A 22,952-nucleotide genomic window follows, 5' to 3' on the forward strand; every position below is an offset into this window, starting at 1 on the left:
TCTTAACATCTTGTTTACTGATACTCTTTTCAAGACTCTTATCTCGCTATCCCTATTAATAAAAAGCTATTTTGTTATTTATCCTGCCCACTCACAATCAGGTTCCTACCTTGCAAGACATGCCTTAGTTCTACCTCCATTAATCTCTAAGACCCTCTGTTCCTCCATATTTTCCTCATTTTGGTTTTCTTTATTTGATACTACAAGACACAATCAATCTAGCATTCTGCTTTAATTCATTATGTCTAATCAACTTGATTTTTCTTGACTGACAGTTTTAAGGTGCTCATTTAGAGAGATATATTGAGGATTACTGCATGTAAGTAAAAAAATAGGAATTAATTGTGTCACTTGATCTCCCAATATTAGCTTGCACCCTTATATTTTTTTAAAATTACACTTACTTTTCATCTGATAACCAAATTAAATAAATGAATACATATCTACTCTCTAAAATTTATTTGCTGGTGTTTCCTTTTAGAAATAATTAGCTAGAATATTTATAATGTGAATTATTGTTTGATACTATACACATATGTATTCCATTTCTTTTTTAAAAATGTTTTACTCATAGTGTACTGATTTTTGACTTTTCATATAGAGTCACAATTTATGGTTTATGTGGCTACAAGAGTATTTTAATACAATGCATACCCATATAATTTCTAAGCATATGTCTATAGAATTTTTTGTGTATTTAAATTGTAGTCCTGAAGTCATTAAAATATTTAGCCATTTAATTTTTTACAACTAAGCTGTGGGCTCACATTTATAGATACCTAGAACTCTAGAATTATAATAGGCCTTATCAGTTTGTTCCTTTTAATAGTTTGTCTTTGATTTTCAAATTGAATTTGAACTTAATTTATATCATGAAAACCCAACTATATCAGAATTATCTGGAAATGTAAAAGGTAATGAGGGATTTCTTATTTTTCTAAATCATAAAGACTAATATTTAGTCATTAAACAAAATATTCCTTTTACTTTGAGGAGCTATGTTCATTCATAATGTATTCTGAAAATAAGTTTGTGGTACCACTAATGAAATATCTGCAAACTGTCTATTTGTACATACTATCCACTTGTATTACCAGATATTAAAGTGAAAATGTTAGCTTTTCTCTTAGATTTGAAAACTAATAACTCGTTGATTCAATTTAATTTCATTTATTTGAATGAGATCATGCTAGTACTGGTGTTGTAAGTAAATTAGCTAGACTTGAAGACAATATTAAACTAAACCAGGTAGAATTTGCAGAGGTGAAAGAAACAAAGGAGCAAGAGTTGGCTTCTCCTCTCTTCTCATTAAACCTAAAATAGGGGGCTGTCTAATGGTGGCTGTCCAAGGGGAGCAAAAGCTTACATGAGCCAGCTAGAAGTAGAAAGAGCCAAAGGGAGAAAGGGCTTAGTTTTCAAAATATGAACCTTGGACCTGAAGTATTATCTGGAAATTAAGTGGGAACTTGTTAGAAATGAACAGTCTTAGACCCAAACTAGACATTATGAATCAGAATCTGTAGGTGATTCAAATATACACTTATAAAGAACCATGTTAGATAACACTGAAGGTCAAGCTGGGTAACAATGAGAACAAAAGGAAATAATGATCTGTAACACATTTAAAGCTTGAACACGAGAATAGGCTGCTTTACGTTGCTTTACCATAAGTCCTATGAATGAGCCATGAGCCCTGGCTCCAAGAGAAGAACTGTCCTATGAGTATAGGTGTTCTAATTAGGAGAGTGTGAAGCAAAAACCAGCAGAGTATCTCAAATGGCATCATGTTACACATAAGCCATGAACTATAATTAGAGAAGGTAGCAGGAGTGGATGATATTTAATGATTTTCTAAATATATGATAATTTATATTTGCATAAAGAAAGGCATGCTATTAAAACAGCAAGGCCAAAATCTTCCTTGTTTACTTTTCTCATGTACTCTTGAAAAAAGCTGTTTGATTCAATACCTCTCACATCAATGATTCAAATGAATCCTTTGTAATAGCATCGTTATCGTACTTATAGTCAGAGCAGCCTATGTAACTGGCCAAGGTGAGCAGGTGGGTTGCAGGAAGTGACCAGTGTAGTGATAACTTTGCTTCTTTGGAGGGTGAATCCTTTGCAACTCTATAGCTTGCCCTTAAGACATAGTCTCATTTTCTTGCTCCTGAAATTGCATCTCTTTATTTACATGCTAATGAAGCATCAAAACTGCATGTGGATCCTTTAGTGTCTGCATTTGAGTAATGGTATTATAAGTATAAGGGTATTTTTTTTCTCTCTGTACTCTGTGGTGTATCACCTCGAGATTGCCCATGTTTCTTTGAAATTGTCTTTAATTCTCTCAAGTCACAGAGTATAGAAACTATATATAAGCTAAACATGTGAATGTTAATAATAATTTTAAGAGTAAAGCCATTGTCTTGGCTTCAGAATTCATTACTTCATTTAAACATTGCAGCAAAACTACAACATAAGCATTAACTTGAACTTAAAATGAGAAAACTCATCCTCAAACAGGTTAATTTGCCAATAGCTACTAAATAGCATAGCCAGAATTTAAAACAATTTTGCCAAATGCTAAAAAACTCCCTCTCACTTCATTGAGGAACTGATTCACTTTCCATGACACAATGGAACAGTTTATAAGATGAATACCTTACACCCTGTTCAATTTATCCTTTAGTGTTTGTTTTTGCATAAACGCTTCTACTCTGTATCTGCTTTCCCATATCATCTAATTTTCTCCACTTTATTAATGCCTTAATTCTAAAAACAGCTTCCTCAGTGGGCAGAATCTTAGGAAAAAATAGAATTCAGGCAGGTGAGTAGATGAGGAGGAACTAATTTCTTTTTAAGTTCTTGGGGTTTGGATAGAGATTTGTGGGCTTTGGGTAGCAGGTTTCATTTATTTAAGGTGCTCTAATGAAAGTTCCTGAAGAATTAGGAATGCTAATGATTTATGCTTTTTAACTAAAGGCATCACAATGCTCTCTCACTAATCTTGGTCTAATCTTGGTGTGAGGGTGGGAAGTCTGTTTGCTTTTCAGTATTCCTCCTCCCCCTCCTCCTCCCCCTCCTCCCCCTCCTCCCCCTCCCCCTCCTCCCCCTCCCCCACCCCCTCCTCCCCCTCCCCCTCCCCCTCCTCCCCCTCCCCCTCCCCCTCCTCCCCCTCCCCCTCCTCCCCCTCCCCCTCCCCCTCCTCCCCCTCCCCCTCCCCCTCCTCCCCCTCCCCCTCCCCCTCCTCCCCCTCCCCCTCCTCCCCCTCCCCCTCCCCCTCCTCCCCCTCCCCCTCCTCCCCCTCCCCCTCCTCCTCCCCCTCCTCCTCCCCCTCCTCCTCCCCCTCCTCCCCCTCCCCCTCCTCCTCCCCCTCCTCTTTTTTTTTTTTTTTTTTTGAGATGGAGTCTCACTTTGTGGCCCAGGCTAGAGTGCAGTGGTGCGATCTCGGCTCACTGCAACCTCCACCTCCTGGGTTCAAGTGATTCTCCTGCCTTAGCCTCCAGAGTAGCTAGGACTACAGATGCATGCCACAATGCCCAGCTAATTTTTGTATTTTTAGTAGACATCGGGTTTCACCATGTTGGCCAGAATTGTCTCCTGACCTCAAGTAATCTGCCTGCCTTGGCCTCTCAAAGTGCTGGAATTACAGGTATGAGCCACCATGGCCAGCCCAGCATCACTTCTTCTATGGATATATAAACACACTATTCTAGTTACTCCTCTGGTTAGAATTTATGAGCCTACCTTGCACCTACCTCCTCTCTTTCGATTTTATAGCTCTTCCCATTCCAAAACAATTTTTTCTCTATCTCATTGTGTGAATAAAGTAAGACAACAGCAGCCCAGGATTGAGGCACACTACTTCAGGGACTGGTAGCAGAAAGCTATGTATGGAAAGCAAATTAACATTTCTTTCCTGTTATATTTATTTTTAGTTTTAATATATATTAAGTTAGGATTTCAAATGATTACAAGAGATTTGTTGAGATTTTGTCTTTATCAAGAGAAGTAACTGGCTTAAAAGAGTGAGAAATCCTCACCTACTACTTAACAAGTTTCTGAGGAACTAGAAGGGGTTTCTCAAGAGTCCTAGGATCATAGGGAAGGTGTTAGCTGGGCATGGGGGCCTGTGCCTGTAGTCCTAGCTACTCGAGAGGTTGAGGTGGGAGGATTGAGCATAGGAGTTCGAGGTTACAGGAGCATTAGTACATTTTAAAAATCTTCTCATATATTCTCTTACTATTGGACCATGTAAATAATCCAGCTGACTCTACCCGATATTACTGCATTTTGTTTTCCTCAGATAAGTTAGTATTTGCTTGACAATATCAACTTGTAAATGAAGAGGTGTAAACAAATCATCTTAGTTTCCTCCCCGCCAAACCAGTGGAGTAAAATAATATCCTGAATGATTTATACTCTGACAGAAATACTTTCAGGTAGGAAGAAAACACGGCTTTTGAAAAATATCACATGTTCTTTATATGCCTCAGATGGAGCCCAAATCTATAAGGTGCTTTTATTTTCAATTTGAACTTAAGAGATAGGTTTTTGAGATTTAAAAAATGGATAACATAACGTACTGCTGGTTGGTAAAACTATAAATATATATTTTCAATATTTTTATTTTAAGTTGAGAACTAGATGTTTTATACTTATGCTCATACTTCTATAGGAGAAAGGCACGCACTGACTATATGCGACAACCTCTAAGAATAAAGCTAAGAACAGACACTTTGGGAGAAACTTAGTAACCTAAACTCTGACAAGTAGGAAAATTCATGGTCTAAGCATGTATGAAGAAGGCTATGCTGTATTTCTTTAAAGGATAAACTTGTCTGTAGAGATGGCAAATTACATTGGATATAATTATATCTAAAAGTAATTATTCAGTGTAATAGTGAAACAACACAGATTTCTCCTTAGGTCTCCCCTATCCCTGAAGAACTTGTGCTCAAAGCTCTGAGGAAGGGAAACAACCATCCAAAGATGACATTTTTTAAATATCAAAAGGGAAAATTAGGGAATTACTCTACCAATAATAATAATAATAAATCTGCCAGGACTATAATGATTTCACATGGAAATTCTGCCAATTTTTAAAAGATTAACTCATTTCAGTGACCAACAAATTATTCTATAAAATGTAAAATAATACTTCCCATTCTGGTAATAAGTATAACATTACATTTAAATCTGATAAAACAGTACAAAAATCTATAACCATTACCATTCATGTACCTCAATTTAAGATATTAAATAAAATATTAGACAATTCAATAGCATATCAAGAATAGACTATATCCTGACCAAGTAGTATTTATTATTAGAATTCAAGGTTGGCTTGATATTAGGATCTCAATGAATATTATATATGATATTAATAGAATTAAAGTAAACTTTAATACGATTACCTCTGTAAGTGCTGAATTCAATACCTACTTCTCACAAAAACATTCAACTTACTAAATAGGAATTAAGAGATGATATATATTATAATAATTAAAATACTTGCTTTAGGACTAAGATATATATATATATACACAGACACACAATATATAAAATTATATGTATATGTGTGTATTCACATTTACACACACATGCACACTTATATACCTTAATCTTAATTATTGGGGAAATACACTAGAGGCTTGAGATATTTCCCCTAATGTCAGGAGCAAGGCAAAAATGTTCACACTCTATTACTATTTAAATTTTAATAGAGGTATGCACCAATATAATTAGATAAGATAAATTAATTAGAAACATAACAGCTAAAGAGTTAACACCATCTATATTTACAAGTAATGTAATAGTATGCTTGGAAAACTCTAGAAAAGCAACAATAAAATGATAAAACTAGATTTAACAATAAAAGAATAAAGTAAGTGAGCAGGTTATGAAATAACAAATTTATTAGCCCTCATTTACACATATAATAACAATTTCCAATAGCAAAAAAACAGATTACCTATTTTGGAGTTAATACGAAATTTTCAAAATTTAAAGAAGGAAATAACTTTAAAGACTTTTGATAACAAATAGAAAGACATTCTCTGTTCTTAGGAAAAATCAACATTACAAACTTAGTTTTTCTCAAGCTTGTTTATGAATGTAATGTAATCCCAATTAATACACACATAGATTTTTATAAAGCTAGACAAATTAATTTAAAAGTTTATATAGAAAATCAGACATGCACAGATAGTCTAGAAAACACAGAAAAATCCAAACTACATAGAAAGATTAGCCATACCGGACATTACAGTATATCATAAAACCTCTAATTAAAACATTGTTGTACTGGTCCATGAACAGACAAAACAGTGGAATAAAACAGAAAGCCATCACTTAAACCCACTATACATATGGGAATTGAATACAGTCATGCACCACATAAAAACATTTTGGTCAATGATGAACTGTATATATGATGGTTGTCCTGTAAGTTTGTAACACAGTTGAGAGAAATTCCTCTTGCCTAGTGATGTTATAGCCAACAGTTGCATTGTAACACATTACTCATGTGTTTGTGGTTATGCAGGTGCAAACAAACCTTTTGTGCTGCCACTCCTATAAAAGTACAGCACATTCAATTATGTATCTAATACATAGTACTTGATAATGATATTAAGCAACTATGTTACTAGTTCATGTATTTACTATACAGTACTACTATTTCTTATTATTTTAGAGTGTACTCTTTCTACTTATTAAAAAAAAAAGTGAACTATAAAACAGCCTCAAGCAAGTCTTCCCAGAAGAAGGCTTCGTTATTATAAGAGATGGCAGCTCCATGTATGTTATTGGCCCTCCACAGTGGGACAAGATGTGGAGGTGGAAGACAGTGATGTTGATGATCCTGACCTGTGTATACCTAGGCTAATGTGTGTGTTTGGGGCTTAATTTCTAACAAAAAAATTTGAAACATAAAAAATTTTAAAAATATAAAAATGCTTATAGAATAAATATACAAAATATTTATGTACACTTGTATAATGTGTCTGTATTTTAAGCTATGCTATTACAAAATAGTCAAGAAGTTAAAAATTAAAGTTTATAATACAAAAAAGCTACAGATAGCAATGTTTAATTTGCTATTGATGAAAGAAACTTTTAAAATAAATCTAGTGTAGCCTAAGTGTACAGTGTTTATGAAGTCTACAGTAGTGCACAATAAGGTCCTAGGGCTTGACATTCACTCACCACTCATTCACTGACTTGCTCAGAGCAACTTCCAATCCTGCAAGTTCCATTCATGGTTTAAGTGCCTTATAGAGTGTACAATTTTAATCTCATATATAATGCATTTTCTCTTTGCTTTTTCAATGTTTACCTATGTTTAGATATAAAAATACTGTTGTGTTACAGTTGCCTACAGTATTTAGTACAGTAACACTGTATAGGTTTGTAGCATAGGAACAATAGGCCATATATATAGTCCAGATGTGTGGTAGGCTATACATGTAGTCTAGATGTGTAGTAGGCTATACCATCTAGATTTGTGTATGTACCGTCTATGATCTTCTTCGCATAATCATGAAATTGCCTAATGATGACACATTTTTTTCAGAATGTATTTAAGTGACACATGATTGCATATGATAAACATAGTATCTGAAGGTATGGTGGTAAGAATAAACTGTAAGATGGTGCTGGAGCAACTGGATAACCTTTCAGAAAAAGATAAACTGAGCTTCTCTCCTCAAAACATACACAATAATAAATACCTAATATGTTAGTTAACTAAACCAAATATACAAAATCATCAGCTCTAGGAGGAAAAGGAGTGAATTTATTTGTAATCTCAATGTTTTATAAAGCCTTACTTATTTTAACCCCCAAATCACAAACATATGATTGATAAATTTGATCACATATAGTTATCGGGGTGGGGGGGGGGGGAACCAGCTCCCAGTATTTCAATGTAGGTTCTTTTCTATTTTCCCTAAGTGTTGGCTGGTCTGAGAAGTAAAGAGAAAGAGTACAAAGAGAAATTTTACAGCTGGGCCTCTGGGGGTGACATCACATGTCGGCAGGTTCCATGATGCCCCTTGAGCTGCAAAACCAGCAAGTTTTTGTTAGGAATTTCAAAAGGGGAGGGGGTATTAACAGGGGACAAGTCACAAAGATCACATGCTTCAAAGGGCAATAAAAGATCACAAGGCCAAGGCAAAATCAGAATTACTAATGAGGTTCCATGTCCCGCTGGGCACACATTGTTATTGATAAACATCTTAACAGGAAACAGGGTTCCAGAGCAGACAACTGGTCTGACTAGAATTAGCCAGGCTGGAATTTCCTAATCATAGCAAGACTGAGGGCACTGCAGGAAACCAGGGTGTATTTCATCCCTTATGTTCAACCGCATAAGACAGACACTCCCAGAGTAGCCATTTTAGAGACCTGCCCCTGGGAATGCATTCCTTTCCCAGGGTTATTCCTTGCTGGGAAAAGAATTCAGCGATATTTTTCCTATTCGCTTTCTGCAAGAAGAGAAATATGACACTGTTCTGCCCAGCCCCATGGCAGTCAGACCTTATGGTTATCTCCCTTGTTCCCTGAAAATCACTGTTATCCTGTTCTTTTTTAGGATGCCCAGATTTCATATTGTTCAAACACACGTTTTACAATTTGTGCAGTTAACGCAATCATCACAGGGTCCTAAGGCGACATACATCCTGAGCTTATGAAGATGATGGGATTAGGAGATTAAAGTAAAGACAGGCATAGGAAATTATAAGAATATTGACTGGGGAAGTGATAAATGTCCATGAAATCTTCACAATTTATGTTCTTCTGCCGTGGTTTCAGCCGGTCCCTCTGTTCAGGGTGCCTGACTTCCCGCAACATATAGTTACACAAATTTTGCATAACAAAAAGTTAAGCTAAAAGGCAAAAAAATACCTGTCAAAGTGAAAGAGAATGTTTGCAACATATAGTTAATACTATGGGCTAACATTAGTGTGTATGTATCTGCATTTACACATACATCTTATAATTTGATGGATGAAGTACAAAGGAACAAAAACTGAATAGGAAAAACAAGATAATTTTCAACAAGTTTATAAAAATACCCCTAATCTTATTTTTAAAACTCCAATTTATTCATAATTAGAGAAATACAGATTAAAATCATACATATACACAATTTATCTCCTAATCAGACTGCAAGAATGTATGACAACACATTCTACTGGTGAGGCTGTAGGGAAGTAGGTATTTTCCAAATTATCTGACAGAAAACAGGCACCATACATCTGGAGAGGAATTTGATAAACCTAAAAATATATATGTATGCACATAACCTTTTAGCTTGGTAATCTTACTTCCTGGAAAGTACCCCCCTGAGAATATATTTTTAACAATACAAGGATACTTATGCACATAGATATTTATTGCAGTATTGTTTAATCTACAACAATGAAAACAACCTAGACACTCATACATAAAATAGGTGACTAAACTATGCTAGTTCTACACAGTGGATTACTTTACAGCTATAAAGAATGATAGAGCGGATGCGGTGGCTCACGCTTGTAATCTCATCACTTTGGGAGGTCTAGGTGGTGGATCACCTGAGGTTAGGAGTTGGAGACCAGCCTGGCCAACATGGCAAAGCCCTGTCTCTACTAAAAATAAAAAATTAGCCAGGTGTGGTGACGGGTACCTGTAGTCCCAGGTACCTGAGGAGGCTGAGGCAGGAGAATTGCTTGAACCCCTGGAGGTGGAGGTTACAGTGAGCCAAGATTGTGCTACTGCACTCCAGCCTGGGTGACAGTGAGACTGTCTCAAAAAACAAACAAAATAAATAATAATGAAAATATGTCTGAACTGAGGTGGAATAAACTTCATGGTGTGCTAAGTTTAAATTAAAAGGAAAGTGCAAAATGGTCTGTGTTAGACTAGAAACAATGTATTTCATGAAAATATCCTTGTGACTACTCATTTTTGCAAGAGAAATACAGGAATAATCCAGAAATTAATGAGATGAGTTACTAGTAGAAAGTACTTGGGAATGGTGTACAAAAATGGGAACATGGGAATGACATAATAGGAATAACGAGGGAGTGACATAAACCTCCTTGTCTAGCTTTAACTCTTAGAACTATATAATGTTTCATATATTCAAAACATATGTAAGTAATTTATATCAGCCAGAATGTAAGGTAAACAGAACACAAAATATAAAAAATGATGCTAACATTGTTACAAATAAACTAACATAACCACAGTGAACAAGGTGAGGAAGAAACGAACTTAGTAAACTTTGTAAGAAAATATTTGATGTTTTAAGGCTAAAGATAAAAATAACTATACGAAAATATTATACCATAGTTAGTAGTACATTTATATTTTATGTGGTTTATAAGATAGACATTCTGAAACTTCTCAGTGTGTATAAAAATTTGTAAGTAAATATACTATGGTTAATGAAACTTGCATTTCTCACTGTAGGCAAAAAGAAATACAAATATAATATTACAAATAAGGAAAGGAAGAAGGCTGAAATATCTGTCTTGTAGGATTGGAATACAAGTTATCAGTAAGAACTCATGGATGGATATAGAAATGTATATATGGAAATATATTCGTTCTCTATTGCTGTATGACAGCTTATGATAAACATAAATGTTTAAAACAATACACACTTATTATCTCAATTTTCTGTGGGTCAGTAGTCCAGGGACAACTAGGCCGGGTCTTTGCTTTATGATCTCACCTGACTGGCTGGAAGCATTCTCATCCAGTGGCTTGACTAGAGAATAATCTGTTTCCTGTCTCATTAGATTGTTGTCAGAATTTACTTCTTTGTCATTGTAGAACTGAGAGCTTTAGTTTTTTACTGGCTGTTGACAGTAATTTTTAACTCCTAGAGCCCACCTGGAGTTTCCTGTCATGTGTACTTTTCATTGGCAGTTCACAAAATGGCAGCTTGCTTCTTCAAGGCCAGTAGAAGGAAAATCTGCTAGCAAGATGGAGGCTTATATAACATCACATAATCATTGGAGTAACTGACTTCCCATCACCTTTACCATATTATGTTAATTAGAAGCAAGTCACAAGTCTATCTACATTCAAGGAGAGATAGTTAAACAAGGGCATGAATGCCAAGAGGTGTAGGGGCTAGAAGTGGTGTATCTAGAATTTGCCTATTGTCTGCAAATATAAGTACACATGCATATATTTACTAGGCCTGTCCAGTGAAAGGGGATAAAAGTAAAATTAGTATAAAAATTGATAACTTTAATTATAGCCAAAAGATTTACTTTTCTCTAAAAACAAAAACGTAAGATGGTCTCTGTCCTCAATGAGATATAACTTCTTTTGGTAGGCTGTTTCCCTCTACCCCTCTACAGCAAATAAAATTTATAAAGCACTGATCTGGCTTAGTTTGATATATATTAAAAGTAATGACTTTTTATTCATGTATGAAAATCATTTTACAAAATATTTATGAAATTAAATGTAAATGCTTTAACTTATGTGGTTAATATAGTTCTTTAATTTTGTAGCTGAAGAAAACTAAAAATTTTTTAGAAAATGCTCTTCTCATTGTATGGAACTGTATTTAAATGCAAATGTTTATGAATCATGGGAGACATAATTACTTTAGACATGTAGAAACTATGAAAATAACTCAATAAAATGGTGCAGCATAAAGCAGGAATAGTCCTTCAAGCATTACCAGAAACAACGGTGGTGGAGGTCAAGAGTTCAAAAAAAGTCATAGTTATATCAGAATCTGAAAGAAATTAGGTGCAAGAGAGGGAAAAAAATAGAGGCAAACCACGTAATTGTCATATTAATTAGGGATAATGTAAAGGAAACAGTTGATGACTTCTCGTATGGCAAGCTAACTAGCAAAGGTTTTAGAAGCTCTTTTAGCAACATAATGTCTTGCACGCATGTAATTTATTTTTGACTTCTGAAATTTCAACAAGGTGGCATCTTGTTCATCTAAAATTGTCTTAGTAATGTGAAGTAAATTTATGGAACAATTTTTAAGGGAATGTTTATGTCTGGCTGTGTACACTAGCCATAGCATAACAAATTAAAAACTAATAACAAAGATGACCATTTAGTAGCAAAACTGCAAGAAGCAAATAAAGGACAAATCAACATAAAATTTTCGAATTGACAATTAAGAAAATAGGGTCAGCACGTGTGTTATTTCAAAATTTTAAAGAGCCTTACACTCATTATAAATTACAAACTTTACCAAAACATTTTTTCTGTAATATTTACAGATGGCATAACTTGTTAATATGTATTACATTTATTTCCCACCTAGAGTAAAACAGTTTTTACTGTTTTTAAAAAAATCTATTTGTTAGGGTTCCATTAGGGAAATATAATTATTATGAGTTGCTATGATCTGAAGGTTTGTGGCCACACAAAATTTATGTGTTGAAACCTAATCCGTGTGCAGTAATATTAATGGTGGGGCTTTTAGGAGGTGATTAGGTCCTGAGGGCAGAGCCCTGGTGAATGAGACTAGTGTCCTTATGAAAGAGGCCCACGGGAGGTTGCTTGACCCTTCTACCATGTGAGGGCACAGCAAGAAGGCATCTGTGAACCAAGAGCTCTCGCCAGACACCGAATCTGTTGGCACCTTGATCTTTGGCTTCCCAGGCTCCAGAATCATGAGGAATAAATTTCTACTGTTTATACACTGCCAAGCCTAGGGTATTTTTATAGCAGCCTGAACAAACTAAGACATAAGTATAATGGAAAAATAAAGTTATTGAAAGAATAAAGCCTACGCCTGTGAGAAAAGCAAGTGTCAGTGTCAGAAGATAGAATTTGAAGATCAGACAAAAGTCAACTAACTTTTGTTCCCAAAGCCAGGCACGTTGAATTCCCAGAGTGGAAACATAAAGGAGAAGTGGTGAAGAAGTCCATGGGAGACTGTTGTGTCTGCATTTGTTGGTGGGCCTGGGGTCACTGTTTCTATCAAGGCTGACAGTTGGGGAAAAAAAAGAAAAGAGAGAGATGTGGCCCATGGGACAGTGAAAACAAGATAAAATTCATCATGGTCTACATCTGACAATTGCTGTCACTGATCATGATGACATTCTGAGAGTAAAATCTGTTTCATCTTTATAAATCTCTCTAAATCTCAACAATTGTATTTTTAGTCAACTCAGAACATAAAGGAAAGAAAATTCTTTGGGACTGTGATTCCAGCTTAGATAAGTTGACACATTACAAAGCACTATGTGATTGACATGCAAGAAAAAGGAATCCCATGGAAAATGTTCTTTATAAGTTCCTAAGGTAACACATAGAACCTTTGGATTGCCATTTTATCTTCACTAATATTAGATATCATCAATGCAAATGACAAGTATTTTACTCCGAGATTTCTAACTTTGGAATTAAAACCAACTTTTGCAATTGCAAGGCAATATATAATATACCTACCTTTTAATTATTTCTAGTATTTCGTAAATATACTGTATAGATCTCACCACAAAATCATAGTTAAAAATTATATTCAGTAATTTACTTTCTGTATTCAGAATGTTACTAGTGATGATGACACATAGTAAAGAAGGAAAAGAAATGTAATTTGAAATACCAGCATATTTTTGTCTAGAGTTTATCTACGAGCTAGCTATGCTGTTTGAACCAAGACAGAGCAATCGAGTGAAAATGAAAAAGTTTAAACAAATGTCTTACATGACTGCTGCACAAGAAAATTGTTATTTTTTCATTGATACTACTATTTTCTGAAATGACTAGAGTTTTAAAGTTCACATAGCTAAAATCTGGTTTTATATTTGCTTTCATGTGGTTAGAAGTTATATCAGCATAGTATTTCAGAAGATAAACCATAACTTCAAAGGATATTGACCAAAACATCTGACAGATGTACCTCACAGAAGTTTCTGTTTGCACTAAATGAAAAATATTCAAAACCCATGTAAATGCACTGTCAGCCTTTTATACATTGTGTAGCACTTTGTATTTCAGGTTTAAGAATGTATGCTCTTCTATTTTATAAGAAATAAAACGGAACTAAGAGCTGGTATTTCAATTTTCAAGAGAGTAATACTGTAGGGTACAGGATTTGACAAGCTTCTTGTAACTCAAGCTTTTCCCAACCTAATATGCTTACTCTTGCTGGAAGAAAGAACCCCAAATATCTGTATTTATTAAGCCTTCTTATAGAAACTGTTCAAATAAATACATATTTTAAAAGTTTCAGTTGAAGGTCGACATCCACTTCTTAGAGGTTATCACTTTTTTTTTTTTTTTTTGGAACACTGTGGGAAATGCATGGTTGCAGCCGTGCTGTCTTTCTGAGGCACGTTGCTATGATGTCATGGATTTAGGTCCCCAAACTTACTTGCAAATGTTATGGGCTTATTGTGGATTTTACAGTAAGATTTCTTGATAAAGGTGAGGTATCAAAGGAACACTTTTGTCCTGATAACTCACTAAAGTGAGAGAAAAGAGCTTTTTATATGATATATATTGACAAGGACATAGCTGGGGATGGGACAAGATCAGTGACATCTTGGAACTGCAAAGCGGAAGTAGGGATTGACTGACTTCACAGGCCTAAGAAAGCTGAATCCTGAGTTAATTGTACAGTCCCCAAAAGGCCCTGGAATTGGTAACATCCAGGATCTCTGTAAGTGTTGGATAAAAGAGGGTTGTCTTAAAGTCTCATTAAAGACCACGTGGAAGACAGGGCAAAGTGAAAACTTATATAATGAATATTGAACTTTTCTGCTGACATAGTTTGAATATATGTCCCTGACAAATCCCATGTTGAATTGTAATTCCTATGTTGGAGGTGAGGCCTGGTGGGAAGTGTCTGGGTCAGGCCAGCAGGTCTGTCTTGGCCTGCTGCTGTCCTCATGATGGTGACTTCTAATGAGGTAAAAATATCTTCTTCAAGGAGGTAATATTTGTGCTGAATCTTGAAAGGTGATTGTGTTTACATGCAGACTAGGCAGAATGGGGATTTTCAAGATTTTAGGAAAAGAGATAAAAAGTAGAATACGTGAAAGGTACAAAATGCTTTGTTGGAGGACCTGCATAGAATTAGTGTTCATTCTTCCATTAAACCAAGAGATATGTTTGACCACCTATAAGCAGAGAGTGTACATCAAGGTTTATGACATGAAATTTCTAAAGACAATAAAGCCTTGGAATTTGGTCATTTCCTGGAGGACCTTGAATGACATATTAACAAGGTCAGCTTTTAACCAGTGAGGAGCCTACATCTTTGCTTCCAATAAAAGAGTATTGTCATGTGAAGGAAAGCATTTTAGTAAAAACTGTACTGGGATAATAACTTCCTAAAGCAGTATTTTCATGCTTTATTTCCCCCTTGCTTGACTTTTTCTCTTCCAGTACTTTTTTCAATACTCTGGGAGAACACAGCCTGTATTAAAAATGCTTTTACTGTTGAAATGAAATAAGTCACCTTTACAGTTCTTAAAGCGCGAATGCAGCAATTCATAGTCAGGAGATTATTTCAGCACACCAGGGTTTTTGGCTGGAGAACATGTTTCATAATTGGTCTTGGCACAATGTAAGAAATGTGAGTAACTGATAAATGATAAAGGCCTGGAAAGACTGTACCTGAACCAACTCTGCTCTTGAGTAGAGCAGCTGAGGGGAAGGGGAGCGGTGTCTCCAACTCCAACCTGTGGCTATGGCACTTATAAGATTTCCCTCAATGTGAGCAGAACACATATGGTGATCAGGGAATAATGTGTGTAATTATATGGGTGACACGAAAACAAGTTCAAAGGAAAAAGCAAGTTTCTTGTTTGTAAGACAGATATACTAAAATATCAAGCAATAATTAATGTACTTGTTAAAATGTAGTTGAAAAATAATAGGGCAATATAGAGTAACTAAAAATTAAGCTCTAATATCTCACGAAATGCATCTCATATAGATGATTTTGCACAAAAGGCAGATTTCATCCAGATAAAGGAATATATATTTCATGCTGTCTTCTGTAAAAGAATAGCATTTTTTAGTGGTCAAGGATATATGAAAAGCAAAGGGTGAAATAATAATAGTGATAAAATCCTTTCCTTTGCTTGTCACCTCAGGCAGCAAGGGGTTCTATAATTTATGTAGTCCTGTAAGTAATATGAAAAAAGTGAGTACGTTTTGAACTTAGAGAGTGACAGGTAATATCTGAAAGCTCTAGCTGAAAATGATGCAATATCAATTCTATATACAAATTAGAAAAATGACAGATTTTTATTTTCTAGTGGGTGGTTGCTTAGAAATAATTTTGCAGGATTGAGTAATGCTTTGGATAAACATCAATGAATTTAGAGCCTCATCCAATTAGTCAGTGTCTCCTAAAGAAAACCAAGGTTCAAAGAGTCCCATGAGAATGAATGAAATGATGACAGTGCCACAGAGACTCCTGCAATTCTGGTGAGCACAGGTTTGTTTAAACCCTCTAAGACATTTACGAATCTAGGTCAGCCTCCTGCTGAGATATAACTGCAAACTGAAACTCCACTAAACATCTGTTGGGACTGTCATGGGATACCTATTATTTATGTATTTTTTTAAAATTTTTTATTATACTTTAAGTTTTAGGGTACATGTGCACCACATGCAGGTTTGTTACATATGTACACATGTGCCATGTTGGTATGCTGCACCCATTAACTCGTTATTTAGCATTAGGTATATCTCCTAATGCTATCCCTCCCCCCTCCCCCCACCCCACAACAGGCCCTGGTGTATGATGTTCCCCTTCCTGTGTCCATGTGTTCTCATTGTTCAGTTCCCACCTATGAGTGAGAACATGTGGTGTTTGGTTTTTTGTCCTTGCGATAGTTTGCTGAGAATGATGGATTCCAGCTTCATCCATGTCCCTACAAAGGACATGAACTCATCATTTTTTATGGCTGCATAGTATTCCATGGTGTAAATGTGCCACATTTTCTTAATCCAGTCTATGATGGACATTTGGGTTGGTTCCAAGTCTTTGCTATTGTGAATAGTGCCGCAGTAAACATACGTGTGCATGTGTCTTTGTAGCAGCATGTTTTATAATCCTTTGGGTATATACCCAGTAATGGGATGGCTGGGTCAAACGGTATTTCTAGTTTTAGATCCCTGAGGAATCTCTACACTGACTTCCACAATGGTTGAACTAGTTTACAGTCCCACCAACAGTGTAGAAGTGTTCCTATTTCTCCACATCCTCTCCAGCACCTGTTGTTTCCTGACTTTTTAATGATGGCCATTCTAACTGGTGTGAGATGGTATCTCACTGTGGTTTTGATTTCATTTCTCTGATGGCCAGTGATGATGAGCATTTTTTCATGTGTCTGTTGGCTGCATAAATATCTTCTTTTGAGAAGTGTCTGTTCATATCCTTTGCCTGCTTATTGATGGGGTTGTTTGTCTTTTTCTTGTAAATTTGAGTTCTTTGTAGATTCTGGATATTAGCCCTTTGTCAGATGAGTAGGTTGCAAAAATTTTCTCCCATTCTGTAGGTTGCCTGTTCACTCTGATGGTAGTTTCTTTTGCTGTGCAGAAGCTCTTTAGTTTAATTAGATCCCATTTGTCAATTTTGGCTTTTGTTGCTATTGCTTTTGGTGTTTTAGATATGAAGTCCTTGCCCGTTCCTATGTCCTGAATGGTATTGCCTAGGTTTTCTTGTAGGATTTTAATGGTTTTAGGACTAACATTTAAGTCTTTAATCCATCTTGAATTAATTTTTGTATAAGGTGTAAGGAAGGGATCCAGTTTCAGCTTTCTACATATGTCTAGCCAGTTTTCCCAGCACCATTTATTAAATAGGGAATCTTTTCCCCATTTCTTGTTTTTGTCAGGTTTGTCAAAGATCAGATAGTTGTAGATATGTGGCATTATTTCTTAGGACTCTGTTCTGTTCTATTGGTCTATATCTATGTTTTGGTACCAGAACCATGCTGTTTTGGTTACTGTAGCCTTGTAGTATAGTTTGAAGTCAGGTAGCGTGATGCCTCCAGCTTTTATCTTAGGATTGACTTGGCGATGTGGGCTCTTTTTTGGTTCTATTTGAACTCTAAAGTAGTTTTCTCCAATTCTATGAAGAAAGTAATTGGTAGCTTGAATGGGGAAGGCATTGAATCTATAAATTACCTTGGGCAGTATGGCTTACGGGTAGGAAGAATCAATATCGTGAAAATGGCCATATTTATGTATTTTAAACTAATAAGATCAATGGCTGCAGTGAATAATAAAATCATAACATTTACCAAACATTAATTTGCTGTTTCTGTTTTCAGTTAATTATGAAAACATCAAATTTACTGAACTAGACTATTTCATAGAACAGCACAAAACAATTGATTCTGAAATGGCACATTGCCTTTACATTACTCACATAGGTTTTCAATCACTTTCAGACATTCTTGCTTTTTCTTTATGATGCAGTTTATTTATCAAAATGTGTTTACTGCATAATATGGCTAAAAGATTGAAAATTGTTTAGTTATGAACTTTTCACATAGGATTAATATTTCTAATATCAGGAATGAAAAAAATTAAGTCATTCTTAAGCATTTAGGAATCATAGACTCCTTAAAATCTGATAAAAGCAGTGGATCCTTTCCCACACCAACCTTTATGTACCGCTGAGGCTTCTCCTTTTAGCTCAGGAGAGATGCAACTTGCTTGTCAAATGCAACTCACTGTATGATGGGTGTGGATTCTGGGCCAAGCTACATTAAATGAGTAGCTTAGCTTAAACTCCAATTTAGCCCTAGCCTTAGACATGAAATTCTAGTCTCATAATTCCTAAATTGGTGGTCTTCCTCATGCTAGGCTACCTTCAATAATTCCAAAGCCAATTCTCTCAACTTTTAAATCTTTGCACAGCCGTGGCATGCATATAATCATATTTACACTATTATTGTGATGCCTTTGTCGGCTTTTGATTAAGATTTTTATCAGCATCCATTCTTTGTGACAGTAGCCCCACTCTTTATGATGTCTTCTCAGGTAGTTTTTCTTTATTATTTTGATGCTTTGGGTTTTCTAGTCTGACCACAGTATTTCTGTTCTTCTTAGGTCTGTATGAGTTTTGGGTTAGGTGTCAAATAATTCATAAGCTGATGGATATAGGTGAAAATTGTTTACCACAATCTATATACTACATTACAAATGTATATATTCATAAGAATAAATTTTAAAAGGGCCTTAAAGCATCAAAGGAACCAAACTGAGTGTTTGAGGGTCTTCTTTGGTATGAGTTATTTTGCAAAGTTTCAGAATTTTTTTTTTTTCGTATGAATTTTAAAAAAGAATTAAGTAGAGTCCATTTAAATAACCTTTCTTCTAGACTAGGGGGCACATTGTTTTAAATATTTATTTTTAAATCAGTAATTTAGTGTTTGTCCCTCCAATTTTAAATGCTATAAAAATTCTTCAATAAAAAAATTATAAGTTGTCGAGTGTGCCATGAACAGCAAGCTTAGACGAATAAGGAAAATATCTCATAAATCTTACTGGTTTGTTTTTTCTTCTTTCTCCATTTAAAATAAGTCCTATGATAAATCATACACTCACAGCTCTGAGTAACATAATATCTACTGAATCAATGTTGAATCGATGAAGCTGTATAGGTGAGGAAGACAGAAACAAATTATCCAAATGGCCTGTATTGCGCTAGTTTTATACATATCTAATGATTTTGAGTCATTATATTTGCACTGGATTTCATGTAATTTTAAAAATTTAGAATGGAGATAAAATAATCACTAATCGTATGTCTATACTAAAATGACAGTTTAATAAACTGCTGATGAGTCTGATTTAACATAAAATCCCTTTACTTCTAGAAAATAAAAGCAACAACTTCATTAAAAAATTGTGGTTTGTCTTCAGTTAAAAGTTGTTAAACAATATTGTATAAGCATAAACTGAATGAATTAATTTTCTTGGAAATAGTAAATGAGTGATGAATTCGGCAACTGAATCCGTTTCTACTGAAAATTTCAATTTGAATGGAATTAAGAGATGGAGAAAATATGGAACAGGTAGTTTCTGTCTGGATATCTGTTTTAAGTTTAGATATTTAACTAGATCTATTCCAAAGCTGTGTACATATGCTGAGTCATGAATCTGCACATCAAAAATTAGCAGCAAAACATGTCTTCAAGGTAGCAGACAAGAAATAAGTCACCTCTCTTAGGTTAGGAAGCTAGAGTTGGTACCTGCTAGGTTGATAGTTACATGAAGAATATATCAAAACTACATAATGACCATTCGCTTTAGCTTCAGACTAACTTATGTTGCAATAAAATTGAACAATACAATGTGATGGGTGGAAAGGGCCTGAAGAGCATAAAAACAAAGTTATTATGTACATATCATATGCATTATAAGTAATATCTCGTTGAATACTTAAATTTAGAAGTTAGCTTTTATTGCTATCCTCATTTCACAGATGAGGAAACAGGTTTAGAGACCATAAATGATGCTCCCAGGTAACCGATGGAGCCAAATGTTGAAATGTTTTGTTTGATAACAGAATATCTGTTCTTATGCCTCTGCTGCAGTTTCCTGACCCTTTCATTGTACGAAACCACACTTGAGAAACCAAGGATTATAAAGGTGTTTCACAAAGGTAATTAGTGCCAGAACAGTGACTCAGTTCCAAATTCTCTGACCCCCTTCCTGCCCCATCCACACCAGTCTGTCTAGATAAGAAAATAAAAACTAATTAAAAAGCAAGGTTTTCTTATATTTCCATAGGTAGAACACATAATTTTATATGAATCATTGATGGTCCAGAGTTAACTCTGGGTAGTAAAGCGGGCAGGATGCCTACTGTCTGATGATCAATTTCCCAGAGGGAAATGTTTATCAAATGTCATTATTACAAAGATTCAGAAGCTGTGCCAATACTCTCCTGCAACACACTTTCATTGTCTTCAAAACAGACTACTGATACCTTGAAGAAAATAAAAGTTCATTCTCAGTGTTTAGTCTCTCCCTGCCACTTTTCATGATGTATTCTCTATTTTTGTTTCTGTTTCTTGCTTTTTATTAAGATCAGATCCCAGTAAAACAAAAAGTAACATGGAACACTTTGGTTTTCAACTTTGTTCTTAGTCTGCATATCATTGGATGCTAATAACAATCACATAATAGAAAAAGTTTGATCTCCATACGCTGAGTGAAAAACAAAAGGTCTAAGTGCCAAAGTGATTGACCATACATTTTGCTTTCCCTTGGATAGTTTTGGTTTGTGCCTATTGTTCTGAAGCAATTTTTATTAAGGTTGCTTTTCCCTTTTAAAAGTGCACTCATTTGGAGGATACCCTACTTCGGTGGCATCATTGAAATAATTCACACTATCCTCTCCAGAGGATAATAAGCATCAAATTGAATGCTTATTATTGTATAAAAGAATTTCAGGAATCAAGAGGCAGTAACTGACATCCTGAACTACTTTTGAGATCCAGCCAAGTCCCCAAACCTTTGTGCTATTTATTGCAAGTAACAGAAGTTCAAATATTCTTTCAACCAAGTGAGAAATTTAATATTGCTCACATAACTAAGAGATTTAAAGGCAGGAACCTATACTAAGCACAAATAAAAATCAAACCAAAACCTCAAATAGTATCTTTCTCTGTCCCTTTTTCTCCCTTTCTCCTCTGTCTCTCACCTCTGCTTTCTTCTGTATATAGACTTCTTTAGTTTGCTGACAAACATCACAAGTAGCTGCAGTTTATATGTATAACAATGAATATGTTGTAATCATTGGTACTAGCCTAACTTTTGGTGCTGCTGGCATTGAGAGAGGAGTAGGTTTACTTCCCCAAATAAAAATAAGAAGGAAGAATGGATAATGTATCTTGACAAGCAAACACAATAGTTGCTTACTATTCTGTGTCTTCATGGAATTAAAAAATAGATTATATGAGATGGAAGTTGCAGTCTTAGATGTGAATCATTTTCTTACAAATTACATGATTAAAATTTTACCATGGTAAATTCCATTCTAGAAGAGAAATGAAATATTAGTTATTTGTCAGATTTGTGAGTAGACTACTGCAGATATACTTTCCCTGAGATACAATTTGTGCATAGTTCTCTGAATTTAATTGAACATAACATTCTCCCTTGGCAATTGTTTAACATTCATTCTCTTAAGATGTGGTTAATAATTACTGTGCAGTCCATCCTAGGTCATATGATTCACATCCAGGCCTGGCTAGAGCTTTCCACTTTGGATAAAAGTAACTGAGGATAAATGTATGATTATAAGCTCTGAAGGAACTGTGTCTTTATTTTAGCCATTTTTAGGCCCCTTGGTTCACCCTGAATTCTGCCAACTCTTCCACCGTGCATCATCCCAATAGGTGAATAGTAAATACTTGTTACACTAAAAAATAGCTTACAATCTAGTAGTTTATTTTGATGAAAAAAGATTAAAAAGCTGCTACATTATTCTAGGGCCAGCGTTACATTTTATAGAAACACTTAACAGTAGGAGGATTTTGTTGCTTTCTTGTTGCTAAAAAATTAAGCAGTTTATTCACCTCAGTGGTGATTTATAACATTTAGCTAATTCATTCATTTATTCATATAACACTGCTATAGTTTGAATGTATTCTCAAAAGTTCAGGTCCTCAATGTGGCAGTGTTGGGAGGTGAGACTTAATGAGATGTCTTTGGATCATGCCCCCCCCGCCCCCGTAGAGATTAACACCCTTCTTATGGAAGTGAATGCATTATGACAGTGGGTTAGAAAAGGATAAGTTTGGCATCCTCCTCTCCCTTTATCATACCAATGTTATGCCTTCTGCCATGTTATAACACAGCAAGAAGGCCCTTGCCAGATGCCAGCAACTTGATCTTGAATTTTCCAGTGTTCATAATTGTTAGCCAATAAATCTTTGTTCTTTTTAAATTACTTAGTGTGTGGTATTCTGTCATAGCAGCATAAAAGG

The sequence above is a fragment of the Symphalangus syndactylus genome, chromosome 4 (assembly GCF_028878055.3).
Source record: "Symphalangus syndactylus isolate Jambi chromosome 4, NHGRI_mSymSyn1-v2.1_pri, whole genome shotgun sequence".
Lineage (NCBI taxonomy): Eukaryota > Metazoa > Chordata > Mammalia > Primates > Hylobatidae > Symphalangus > Symphalangus syndactylus.